Below are 12,982 nucleotides of genomic sequence, written 5' to 3' on the forward strand. Positions count from 1 at the left end.
TGGAAGCGGAAGTCCCAGCTCGTCTGACGACAGTGACTATGAAGATGCTGACCGCTGGGTAAGTTCCCGCTCGGGACCCATGCTTATCCCAGTTGAGCTTAGAGTGCCCTCTTCTGACACAAAAGAGAAACTTCTGGCTCTTTTGGATTCTGGTTGCTCACGGTGCATTATAAGCCCTGAGATAGTTGAGAAAATGGGCTTGAAACTAAGAGCTTTGAAAATCCCTATTCCATTTTGCCAATTAGATGGCTCTATTGTGAGGGGTGGTCCTGCTCATTTTTCCACTGAACCCATCGAAATGTGGCTGGGAACCCACCAAGAAATGATAACTTTTATTGTAGCTCCAGGAATGGACCGGCCCCTTATTTTAGGACTCCCCTGCCTCCGTAGATGGAACCCACGCATTAACTGGAGAGATAGGTGGTTGCAGGTTCGGTCTGCCATACCCCCTGAGGGGAAGGTGGAGGCTCCTGAGTCTACTGATACTGTCCCCAAACTGGCAGCCAGAGGGCAGGAAAAAATTGAGGGGGAGGAAAGAATTCCGAAGGAATATTGGGACCTGAAAGATGTTTTCAGTGAAAAATCTTCTGATAAGTTACCCCCTCATAGAGCCACAGATTGCACCATTGATATTTTACCTGGGGTGAAGCTCCCAAAACCCCAAATATATTCAATGACCCCTAGAGAGATGGAGGAAATGAGGAAATTCATTGATAAAAACTTGGAAAGGGGCTTCATTGAACCAGCGAGGCCCAAAGTAGCTGTGCCAGTATTGTTCAGAGAAAAGAAAGATGGCTCCTTCAGATTATGTGTTAATTTCAAAAATTTAAACTGCATATCTGCCCAGAACCTCTACCCTTTACCACTGATGAAGGACATGCTGGCCCAGCTAGGGAAGGGGAAGATTTTCACTAAATTGGATCTATGGGAGGCATACTATCGGGTCAGAATTAAGGAGGGAGACAAATGGAAGACTGCTTTCAACTGCCCCCTTGGTTGTTTCCAGTTTCGAGTGATGCCATTTGGCCTCCAGGGGGCGCCAGTGGTCTTCATGCAACTGATTAATGAGGTTTTGCATGACCATCTTTACAAAGGCATGATGGTCTATTTAGATGAAATCCTTATTTACACGGAAACATGTGAAGAACACGTGAACCTTGTTCGCACTGTTCTGAAAAAACTCTGCGCTGCAGAGCTTTATGCCAAATTGTCCAAGTGCGAATTTCATCAAGAAAGCGTTGATTACCTGGGCTATAGGATTTACCACAAGGGGATAGAAATGGACCCAGCTAAAGTCAAGGCTGTCACTGAATGGGAGGCCCCACGTACACGTAAGCAATTGCAGAGGTTTTGGGGGTTTGCTAACTTCTATCGTCAGTTTATTCCCTCATTCGCTAAGATAGCTCTCCCAATCACTAACCTCCTTAAATCAAAAGGAGGAGCTAAGCCCAAACCCAGCAAACCGTTGAACTGGACTATGGAATGTCAGGCTGCTTTCGAAAAGTTGAAACACCTGTTTGCGGAGAAACCGGTCCTGAAGCACCCAGACATAGATGCGCCTTTTGGGGTCCAGGCTGATGCCAGTGATGTGGCGGTGGGAGCAGTAGCACGGAAATTGTGAATGTTGGTTTTGTTTTTAATATGTTGTCTTTGTCTCGTTCCCCTCTTCCCTTGTCTTTTGTGAGCCGCCCGGAGTCCTCCGGGAGTGGGCGACATTCAAGGCAAATAAATAAATAAATAAATAAATAAATAAATAAATAAATAAATAAATAAATAAATAAATAAATAAATAAATAAATAAATACTTCAAACAAATACCCAAGGTAAATTATAGCCCTGCGCTTACACCTCTCGCAAGCTAACCAACATGGAGAGACGTTGGGTTATTTGGGAGAAGGAAGCTTTTGCTGTTCGTTGGGCTTTGATGACCTGGCGCCACTTTCTAGAGGGTGCCAAACACCCTTTTGAAGTGTGGACGGACCATAAAAACTTGGAGGTGTTGAAAACCCCCAGGAAGCTGTCTCCCAAGTAGATGCGCTGGGCTCAACATTTCAATAGATTCAATTTTACTTTGAAATACATTCCGGGAGAGAAGAATTTTATGGTGATGCTCTGTCCAGGCTTCCGCAGTACAACTGTTCAAAGCTCAGTGTTGTCCAACCTGTCATTCCCATAAAAAGTCTGACTGCTCCTGTTGTCACTAGAAGTCAGACAACTTCTAACCTAGAGGTCACAAAAGACTTTATCTCTGAATTAAAGGGGGCCCTTCAAAAGGGTGACTGGTTCCAACAACACATGAATGAATGCACCATGAAACATGGATTGGCTTGGATTGGTGCAAAATTGTACGTCCCTGCGTCCATTAGAACCACCATCCTCCAACGAGTTCATGACTCTCGCATGGCTGGACACTTTGGCTTTGTTAAAACCCTGCATCTGGTTAAGAGGCAATTTTGGTGGCCTTCATTGAAAAATGACATTGAGTCTTATGTCGCTAGTTGTCCCGTTTGTGCCACTGTGAAACACCCTCCGGGAAAGCCTCAAGGGTTGCTCCAGGTGGTAGCTCACCCAGAAGCCCCATGGAAGGAGATCTCTATGGATTTCATTGTTGAGCTTCCAGAAAGTCAAGGGAACACAGTAATCTGGCTTGTTACTGACTTATTTTCCAAGCAAGTTCATTTCATTTCTTGCTCCAGGATCCCTTCTGCCAAATCTCTGGCTAAGATGTTCATCTCCCATATATATCGCTTGCATGGGGTGCCCGACCGCATCATTTCAGATAGGGGTGTTCAGTTCACCTCCCTATTCTGGAAAGAGTTCCTGAAACGGATTGGCTCTGCCCAGGGGTTAAGCTCCTCCCATCATCCTCAGACTAATGGGGCCTGTGAGAGGGCTAATTCTGTACTGGAGCAATATCTTCGTTGTTTCATCAACTACCAACAAGATGATTGGGTGGAATTGTTGCCTCATGCTGAAGTAGCTTACAACAATTCAGTGCACAGTAGCACGGGCTTTACCTCTTTCCGTGTGGTATACGGGCAGGATTCCGGAGATTCCTCGTGAGAAACCACAAGTGTCCTCACTCTCCGAGTGGAGTGATCGTCTTCGGGAGGTGTGGCCTTCGACGCACTGAGCACTGGATGCTGCACACCGCGCACATAAGAAACATGCTGATCGGAAACGCTCTAAACCCCATGAATATAAGGTTGGTGATCGGGTTTATTTGTCCACTAAGTTCCTACAAATGACTCAGAAGTCGAAGAAGTTGGGCCTGAAATACGTTGGCCCATTTCCAATTATCAAAATCATCAACCCTGTTTCCATCCGCCTCAGTTACCTAAGCATCTCAGCCGGGTTTATCCTGTTTTTCATGTTAATCTCCTGAAGCCAGAACATACTTCTTCGTTGAGGACTCCTATTCCGCCTCCGCCCGCCCCGCTTTTGATAGAGGGAGAGCAACAGTTTGAAGTTTGAGAAATTTTGGACTCACGTAAACGAAGGAACCGTATTCAGTACCTTGTGGCTTGGAAGCATTTTCCCCCATCTCACACTGAATGGGTTGACAAGTCCCATGTTCGGGCTCCTCGTCTGCTCTGCAAGTTCTACTCTACCTACCCTGACAAGCCCTGATTTTCTATGGACTCCTAATTTTCCTTTTTTCCCCTTCCCTTATCTCTCTTCTATGTCATGTTGTCCGTCTGTTTGTCTGTGTTCTTTCGTTTGTGCAGGTGTGACCGCCCTTTTCTGGAGGAGGGCCGGATGTCAGCCTCTGCTTTACTGCTGCTTCAGCTGACATTGAAACGGGGAGGGGGTGCATGGTATTTGGGAGGGGAATCATTATGTGCTGGAGGAGTATTCTAGAAGCTGTCCTGACCATCTCTTTGCGCATGTGGAGAAAGGAAGTTTCCCGCCAAGGCTAACTGTCTAGCATTCCACCCTGATGATGCTTTTTGAAGATATCTCCCACCTGACAGTTGGGTGAATTATTATTGGACTATGGACTGGGGTGCCAAGGGGAGGGGATTGAACTATACATGATATCTATTGCTTTCGCGCCAATTTACCCAGACTCAGCTTTGCCTTGCTACTTATCGTTTGTAATTAGTAAAAGTACACTTAATTTCAAGAATGGAGTTGAGTGGTTTCTTTCCTGATTATTAAATGAAGCAGCACCTGACACTTTGGTTGTTTACCTCTATAAAAACAGATGTTATATCACAGCTTGGCATTGTGTGTGAAGTCAGAAAATTGTGCTTCTCCAACTGGCCCCAATTAGTCCCACCAGGAATCCATGTGACACCCAAACCCAGTCAGTGTGATTGTTTTGGCTCACCGTTGAGCTACATCCAGCCACATCCAGCCGGTGGCTGCCATGATTTATTGCATCCTTCAGGAGAGGTCAGTTTGGCTTTGGGATAGCTGTACCTAGCCGTTATCAACACAGGGAGGGCTTGTGTTGTTGGTGTTCTTTCCACCTCATTGAGCTAATAAAGGAATCCTCCGTCAGGAAGAATGACACAAGGGAGGGGTCTATTGATGACTTCCAAAGTGGGGGGGGGCTCGTGTGTCCCCCCCTCACTGATCTCCATGCCTGTCTGAAATGCTCCTGAATTAATGGCCAAAACCCGCTTCCTAGAGGCATGGATGACACACGGGGATGATTCAGCCATTCCTCCACAATACTTTGTGTTTAAAGGTGTACAGCATTTTCATTTCAGCCGACTGGGAGTGGCAGGGTGGGCAGGTGGGCAGTGCTTCTGGAAGGTGTCTTGGGATGGGGGGGGGGGACCGAAAAACCGAAGGCATTGCTAAGCACTTCTTTTGGAGGCTAAAACCAGGGTTGTAGGAATTGCATCTCTCCAGTCTCGTGAAAAGAAGGACGAGGGGTGACATGGTAGCAGCGTTCCAGTATTTGAGGGGCTGCCATAAAGAAGAGGGTCAAATTATTCTCTGAAGCACCAGAGGGCAGGACAAGAAACAATGGGCGGAAACTAATCCAGGTGAGAAACAACCTAGAACTAAGGATAAAACTTCCCAACAGGGAGGACAGAACAGGGAGGACAGAACAGAAATTGCCTTCAGAAATCGTGGGCCGTCCGTCCCTGGAGCTTTTTAAGAAGAGACTTGACAGTCCCTTGTCTGAGATGGTATAAAGTTCTCCTGCTTGAGTAGGAAGATCTTGAAGACTTCCAAGATCCCTTCCAGCTCTGTTCTTTCCTAGTACAGGACTCTTCTGGCCAGAGAGTTGATGTTGTTCCTGGGGTTTGTTGGAACCATGGCCATGGTGCAGGAGGATAGTCGGCCACACCCAGCCAGCAACTGGCAGAGAACCCGTTGCTGACATTTTTGAAGCCCACCCCTGTTGAAAAGAACGGCTATTTTGGGTTGTCATACTGCAATATAATTTCTTTCTTTTTTAAATTGTACAATCTAAAAAGTCTCAGTGAAGGAACCACGGAAGGAGGAGGAGGAGAATCGGTTGACCCTCCCCCCTTTTCTCAGTGAGACCCCCTCACGACACAAGTAAAACAATGGTGGGCTCTCATGGCAGGGGGAGGGGGGGCCATCTTGACTTTTTCGACCCCTTCTTGTTGTCAGCCCTGGCAGGCTCACACACGCTGCTCTTTCTGGTGCCCATGTCCTGCACCTCCTCCTTCAGCCTGGCAGCTCCTGAGACAGAGGTGGGATTCAGCAGGTTCTGAGCAGTTCTGGAGAATCGGTAGCGGAAAATTTGAGTAGTTCGGAGAACTGGTAAATACCACCTCTGGCTGGCCCCCATCTATCCTCTGCCGCCCGAGTCCCAGCTGAGATGGAGGGAATGGGGATTTTGCAGTTTCCTTCCCCTGCCACCCCACAAATCCATGCCCAGAAGGCCAAGCCAAGCCCACAAATCCATGCCCACAGAACCAGTAAGTAAAAAAACCACTGTCTCAGGACCATGGCAGTGTGCCAGCATTTCTGGCTTAGAACCCCCAAGGCAACGGAGTGGACCAAAGGGGATTATTCCGCACCGTCAATCTCCTCATCTCTCATCCAACATCCTGACCTTTTGGGGACAGTTTTTGTTGGCCCTGCGACAGAGAGGACATCGCTTCTGCATCACTATGTGATGCTCCACAAGGCTCCGTGCTGACGTTGTTTAGAACAACGGCTGGCTTTTTTTCCTCCCTGGACTCATTTTGGGAGTGGGTTGTCCTTATATTCACGGGCCGTGACCCCCAGGTGGGCTGAGCAAACAGAGTGGTCAAAGGTTCACAGGTATTAATTGGATGACAGCAGGGGGCCCCAAACCTGGCAACTTTAAGACTTGTGGACTTCAACTCCCACCCCTGCATTTTCAGGCATACTTTAATATCTGAACAAGCTGTTTCCAATGCCTAGCATGGTCCGTGTTTAAAAGCAATGGCAATCAGAAGCCCAATATTGGTTGTGTGAGAAGATGGTTTGAAGATATCCGTGTTCTGAATGTATGAAAAAAATGTTTACAAGACTCTTAAGCGTCAGTAAAAAATTGAGAAAAAACATTCCCAAGGTGTCATCCTGTGGCTTGAATTTGTGGGTGGCTTGAATTTAAGATCTACCGGTTAATATTAATAAACCAGGTTTTATCGATTAGTATGCACCAAAACCACTATGCTTCATTCAATACAGTTAATATTGGTCATTATTAAACAAACCATAGGTAAACATCAGTTTAACTGGCCAGACTTTGAACGCAAAGCACAACAAAAATTCAAGGTTCTCTAAGAGATCTTAGAGAGTCAATGGCCTTTCTACCAGGGCAGATCACTGGTCCATCTATGCTATGGGTCCCCAAACTTGGCAACTTTAAGCTGGCTGGAGAATTCTGGGAGTTGAAGTCCACAAGTCTTAAAGTTGCAAAGTTTGAAGACCTCTGATCTATGCTGACTGGCTGTAGTTCATTTCCCTTCCTGATCCCCATCTGCAAATCCCCACAACTAAATCAAGCGGTCAAATCTTTGTCAAACAACAGTCCTTCCTGTGACTTAAAAAAATCAAAACAGCTGCAAAATTGGCTCACTTATTTTGTAGTCAAATCTCCAAAATGCAAAACAACAAGAAGTAGCAGTTCCATCTCTAACTTCTGTATTCTACCATCATACTATTTTTGTGGGACCAAAGGTATAACAAAATTAGGCATGCTAAAAATTAAACAAAACAAAACAAAATTAGCCTCCATGCTAACCTGCTCTTAAATTTGAGACCATTCCTTTAAAAAAAAAAATATTAAACCTTTTTACAAAACAAAACATAAAAACCTGTTCTGACCTCCCTCCTCTGTCCAGTAACGAAAGCCAAGACAAGCGTAAAATGGAATGTCCTTTAATTAGCAAGTCCAGACTCTCAATGGCTGAAAGCCAAATAAACAAACAGATGGCAGCAAGTCTGACAAACCTTGGTAGCAATACAAACAAACTCTGGCAGCAATCCAGCCTGCCAAGTTCGTTTCTCTTTAGTCCAAGCGTTGACTTCTGCAAGAAAGGCGTGGCACAAGCAGTCTTTTTTATAGTCTGGAGAGGAGCTTAATGACCATCAGCTGAGCGTAATTACCTCCTGTAATTACGTAGTTGTTCTTGACGCTGAGTAGCCCTTCGATGACGTGCATCCCGGAACAACTCACTGTTGATTTCTGGATCACTCTCTTGTCTCCTCCCCACTGATCAGAGGCTCAGGCGCCACCTGGTGGCCAACCAGTCTCTCTGCGCCCTGCTTGGAGTCAGAACCCTGTCCAGGGTCCTCCACATCTTCCAGAATCAACTCATAGGGCCCCTCGCTGTCGGAGTCTGGTGGCAGCTCCAACAGCTCCTGCTGGGCCACAACAAAAACCACATTCTACATCCATTCTTCCCATTCCTAAGACATTGGTATATCCCATTTTGTTTATCGTCATACATACTTTCCATTTATTTTATATTTCCCTCTTTACATTTATAATTCCTTTAACCTACATATATATATTTCCTACTTTCATTTGCTATTCCTGTTCTCTAACCAGTAAATACCATCGATCCCATACTGTATGGTATTCCTTATCTTCTTTATCTTGACCATTCCTAAGATCTGTTCTGACCAGGAATTGTTGTTTGGGCTGGACAGTAAAATGCTCAACTCACCAACCAACCAACCAACCAACCAACCTGCTATATAAAATTTTTGCTGCTGGCATTTTCTTCCACATCACAAAACCTGGCCTTGCATGGATTTGCAATTTATGGCAGGGATGTCCAAACTTGGGAACTTTAAGACTTATGGATTTCAACTCCCAGAATTCCCCAGCCAGTAAAATTCTGGGAGTTGAAGTCCACAAGTCTTAAAGTTCCCAAGTTTGGACACCCCTGATTTATGGTAAGAAGATATAAATCAGGAACAGGAAGTGTGAAAGACAAAAACAGATAAAAAGAGGGGAAAAACAAGACAGCATTGTGATGTATGAGACCCAAGGCTATGCTATGATCTGATACGCATAGACAACCCCTCGGTCTCATGTTCAGGTGGCCAAACCAGGATGTGGGTGACCGGAAGGCCATGTTTGGCTTGGAAAGAGGGACCCACAAGTCCTTATAATAAGAACTGTGACCTGGGGTGCTCAATAGCTTTATTTTTTCACCTCTTTCCAGTATGCCTGGAGGGCAAAGGAAACGCACCACAAGGTGCAACCAGCAGAACTGGCCTCAGAGCCTGGGGACTCATAAGGAAGGTTACAGAAGGCATGCAGAGATGTTACCTCTTGCAAAATTACTGCCGACTGGATTGCACCAACGGTGCGCCATTCCAGTGCTGTGCTATGCCTGTCTACTACTCCGTTGAAGTCGTACTTCTTACCCTGTGACTCGGGTCACATCAGGACTGGCTGTTTCCATTCCGGTGGTTTCCCAGGTTTCCTCTTTCCCCCGGGATTTATCTAGTGATTTCTAGCTGAGACCCTAATCCTGGGAAAGATGAAAGGAAAGCGAAAAAGAGGATGGCTAGCAGCAGGGTAAAAAGACCTGATTCCAGCTCTGTTCTGATTGATTGATATCAGCAATCATTAAGAAATATTAACTAATGAGCTCCAGAACGTTTACAAAATATTGCAGAAGTGATCATGAGTATAGTTTTACTCTCATTCTTTTCATCAAGCAATCGCTCCGGTTTTCATCCCGATGACAATTGCTCTTGTTTTGTCTGCCCAGGGGCCCACTCCAGCAACATGATTGCTAGTTCACACCAGGATGACGCTACCCACACATTGAACCTCCTAATAATCGCACAGCAAGAGGAAGGCGTGATTTGCATATTGCGTGGTGCACAGCTTCAAAATAACTCTTCCAATAAAAGAGAAGTGGAACTGAGAATTGTCACGCAGTGGAAGAAACAATTCTCCGTCTCCAACCTTGGCAGCTTTAAGCCTGGAGACAAAGCTGGCTGGGGAATTCTGGGAGTTGAAGTTCTCCAGGTTTAAAATTGCCAAGGTTGGAGACCCCTGCCTTATGTGACTTACAGGACTTAGATGGTTAGCTTCCTTACAGGTAAAGGTTCTCCTTGAACATATGTGCTAGTTGTTCCTGACTCTAGGGGGTGGTGCTCATCTGTTTCAAAGCTAAAGAACCAGTGCTCTGACTCAACCCTGAAGGCGCATGGAACTCTGTGACCTTCCCACCAAAGGTGGTTCCTATTTTTCTACTTGCATTTTTTACATGCTTTCAAACTGCTAGGTTAGCAGAAGCTGGGACAAGGAATGGGAGCTCACTCCATTACGTGGCACTAGGGATTCGAACCGCCGACCTTTCTGATCGACAAGCTGTGTCTTAGTCACTGAGCCACCACATCCCATAGCTTCCTTAGATATTGAATTATAAAGTTTATCCTATTGCAACTCTGTGGCGCCATATTATTGTGATTATATAATAGTTTATTTATTTATTTATTTAGTAAATTTATAGGCCGCCCAATCCTGAAGGACTCCGGGCGGCTTACAAAGTGAAGAGAAATTAATAAAAAAAATAAAGGAAAACAATTTAAAAGCATCACACATGCACCCAATCTGATTGGGGCTGGACCCCAGCAATGAGATCAACAGCCCCAGGCCTGCCGGAACAGCCAGGTTTTAACAGTTTTTCGGAAGGCCATGAGAGTGGGCAAGGTCCGGATCTCTGGGGGTAGCTCATTCCAAAGGTTCTAACCTAATTTAATAGTTTCTCTCTTGTATTGTACATTATTTAATCTCTCTCACCCTTGCTCTCTCTCTGCTTAAACTAACATTTGTATTTCTAGGTACATGTTTTATTAACGTTGCATATCAATGATTGCACAACCTCTATAGATTCACTTAACAATTGTTGGGCTTTGCAACAAGCTTTGGGGTTCATTGTGGTCGTAAACTGAGGACTGCCTGTATGAAGTCTCTTGAAACCCCGGTCTCCACCTGCCAGGGACTGGGACCAAGCAGGGCAGGGGATTTTAAGAGCCGGTCTCCTGGCTGTGTGGACCAGTGGTTGGATCATACCTGGCAGAACTTTTATAAGCCTTATAGGGGGAAATTGCATGTATTTTAATGCAAAATAGAGTGGTGGATTTTATGACTTCATAACTCGAGTTCTGAATGCATAAAGTTATATGGAAGAGAGCAGCTGCAAATGACACACACACACATTCACACACAGAGATCCAGCGATGCGCATCCTGCAGTTGGCTGACGTCAATCCCTGCGATGACGTCACGGATTGACGTCTCACCACTCCTGCCCCTCCCGCCTCCGGCCCTGCTCGCTCTTCCCTTTGCGAGCGCACTGCCCCGGCCAAGCAGAAGGCGGGGAAAGCCTCCTCCGCTCCCCCATCCCATCGTCCGCAGACGGCTAGGATCAGAGAACCCATCAGCCGCGGCTGAGGAGACCGAAGCTTTTCCCGGCCAGCGGCAGATTTCCCGGCCGGCTCACGTGATGCCGAGCGGACGGGGCCGAGCGGGCGCACGCGCATCCCCTCCCATGGGCGGGGCCCCGCATCCGAGCCGCGCCCCTTCTCTCCCCCCCCCGCCGGCGCGCGGCGGAGCCACGCCCCCTTTCCCTCACGCCGCTGCGGGTCGCGGAGACTCGCGCGCTCTCCAGCTCCACCGCCGCCGCCGCCGCCAGTTGGGCTCCTCCGCCTCCTCCTCCTCAGCCCCGCCGGCGTCGACATTTCCAGCCGCTGCTCGCCGCGATGGCAGGTGAGGGGACGCGGCTGGGCCCTCTCGCCTCCCTCCCGCAGGACACCCCTGAAGCGGACCATCCTCCCCCGCCTCCCCTCCCCCCTTCGCCTCACGAGGTGTCATCCCCTCACTTCCCCCCCCGTCTTTCGTCCCCCCCTTCCTCTCCCTCGGGGTCGGTGCTCCGGCCGCTGGAGGCTCTCGGGGGTCGACCTCCTCCTCCGCAGCCACGCCCCTCTTTTTAATGTGTGGGGGTCCACTGGTTCTGCCCCTCCCCGCGATACGGTGCCATCTTGCCCCCTCCCCACTCATCCACAGTCTCTTGGCCGCCGCCGGGATCGATGCTCTCCTTCGCCCCCCCTGCCCTCGCATCTCCTTCGGCTAAACCGCCCCGTCCTCCCCCTCCCCCCATGGACCCCCCGCTTCCCAGCTGGGCCGCGCGCGCCCGCCGAGACCTCCACTCCCCCCGCCGCCGAAGGGCCGCGTTCACGTGCCCCCCTGTCGGGAGGAAGGGATTTCCATGTAATTGGGGGAGAAGGGGGGGGCTGTTCAGGCCGGGAGAGGAAATACCCTTTTTGGGTGGGTGGGGGTGTCCGCCTCCATCTTCCTTGGCCACAAAATGGGTGGCCGAGAGGAGGAGGAGGGGGAGGAGGCGTTGGGGGCGAACTCACCTGCGACTGGGCTGGGTGAGCTTCCCCGGGTGCCCGGCACATGGCTGGAGCCGCCTGGGGAGGGGAGGCGGTGCGTTGTCTACGGGGGAAGAAGGGAGGGGGCTGCTTGCTTTGGGGACCAGAAGTGGATCCCCTTCTAATGCAGGCAGCCTAGGATGGGCCATGGTTCTCCTACTGGCTGATGCAGGGCCTTCTCTCTGCCTCATCTCTGGTCTTTTCTGTTGTAGGTGTAGTTTTATGTCTAAGATATCTGAGGTATCCTACCCATCCAGCTATCTGTGCTCGCTCTTTCTTTCTATCTATCCATCCATACATCCATCTCTATTTTGTGTGTGTGTGTGTATGTGTATACATACATATATACAGCATGTATATATACAAACATAACATATCCAAGATGTATGGGTGGATGGATGTAATAATAAAGATTTGTCTTCTGTCTCTCGCACACACACTCCATCCATCCACCCACCCATCTATCTATATTTAATATATGTGTATCATATATATATATATATATATATATATATATATATATATATATATATATATATATATATATATATATATATATATATATATATATATATATGTTTGTGTGTGTGTATCTATATCTGTCTGTCTATCTATCTATCTATCTATCTATCTATCTAATCTATGTATATGTAGCATATTCAGGATATACATATACACACAATATATATCTAGGATGTATACAGATACATGTAATAATAAAGACCTCTCTTCTATCTCTCTCTCACACACTCCATCCATCCATCCGGAATGGTGAAGATTCTGGTTTAAAAGCCTGTGTGTGTGTGTGTGTGTGTGTGTGTGTTACGAATTCTAGGCCCTCCTGAGGCTTGCAAGTCATCTGGGTGATCTTTTGGGCCAGTCACTCTTTCTTAGCCCAACCCACCTTATAGGCAGGGAAAAAATATAATAATATTGTACATTGTTTGAAAGCTGAATAACGCACCTGCGCTCCATCTATGTGGCTTTAGTCATAAAGTTATTAGATCTGATATTTTACCATACCACGTGGTGTGATTTTTATATTAACTCACTCGTCTTCATTTCTACGGACAATGTAATTGATAAGGTGAGTAGTTAGCAGAGAATTGGGTTTT

At 47.2% G+C, this 12,982-nt stretch overlaps 1 protein-coding gene across 1 annotated transcript in view; it reads left to right on the plus strand.

The window, feature by feature from the left end:
* Positions 1 to 11,059: 11,059 nt before the first annotated feature.
* SLC23A2 (solute carrier family 23 member 2) overlaps positions 11,060 to 12,982 on the plus strand; it is an 85,518-nt gene continuing 83,595 nt past the window's right edge. Inside the window, exon 1 of the mRNA XM_087706062.1 lies at positions 11,060 to 11,202. The gene's annotated coding sequence lies outside the window, so the exon portion shown is untranslated. The remainder of the gene's footprint in view (positions 11,203 to 12,982) is intronic.

This window comes from Thamnophis sirtalis, unplaced genomic scaffold, assembly GCF_051295495.1.
Source record: "Thamnophis sirtalis isolate CommonGarterSnake01/CBP01778 unplaced genomic scaffold, rThaSir2_p1.2 scaffold_2, whole genome shotgun sequence".
NCBI classification, from domain to species: Eukaryota; Metazoa; Chordata; class Lepidosauria; order Squamata; family Natricidae; genus Thamnophis; species Thamnophis sirtalis.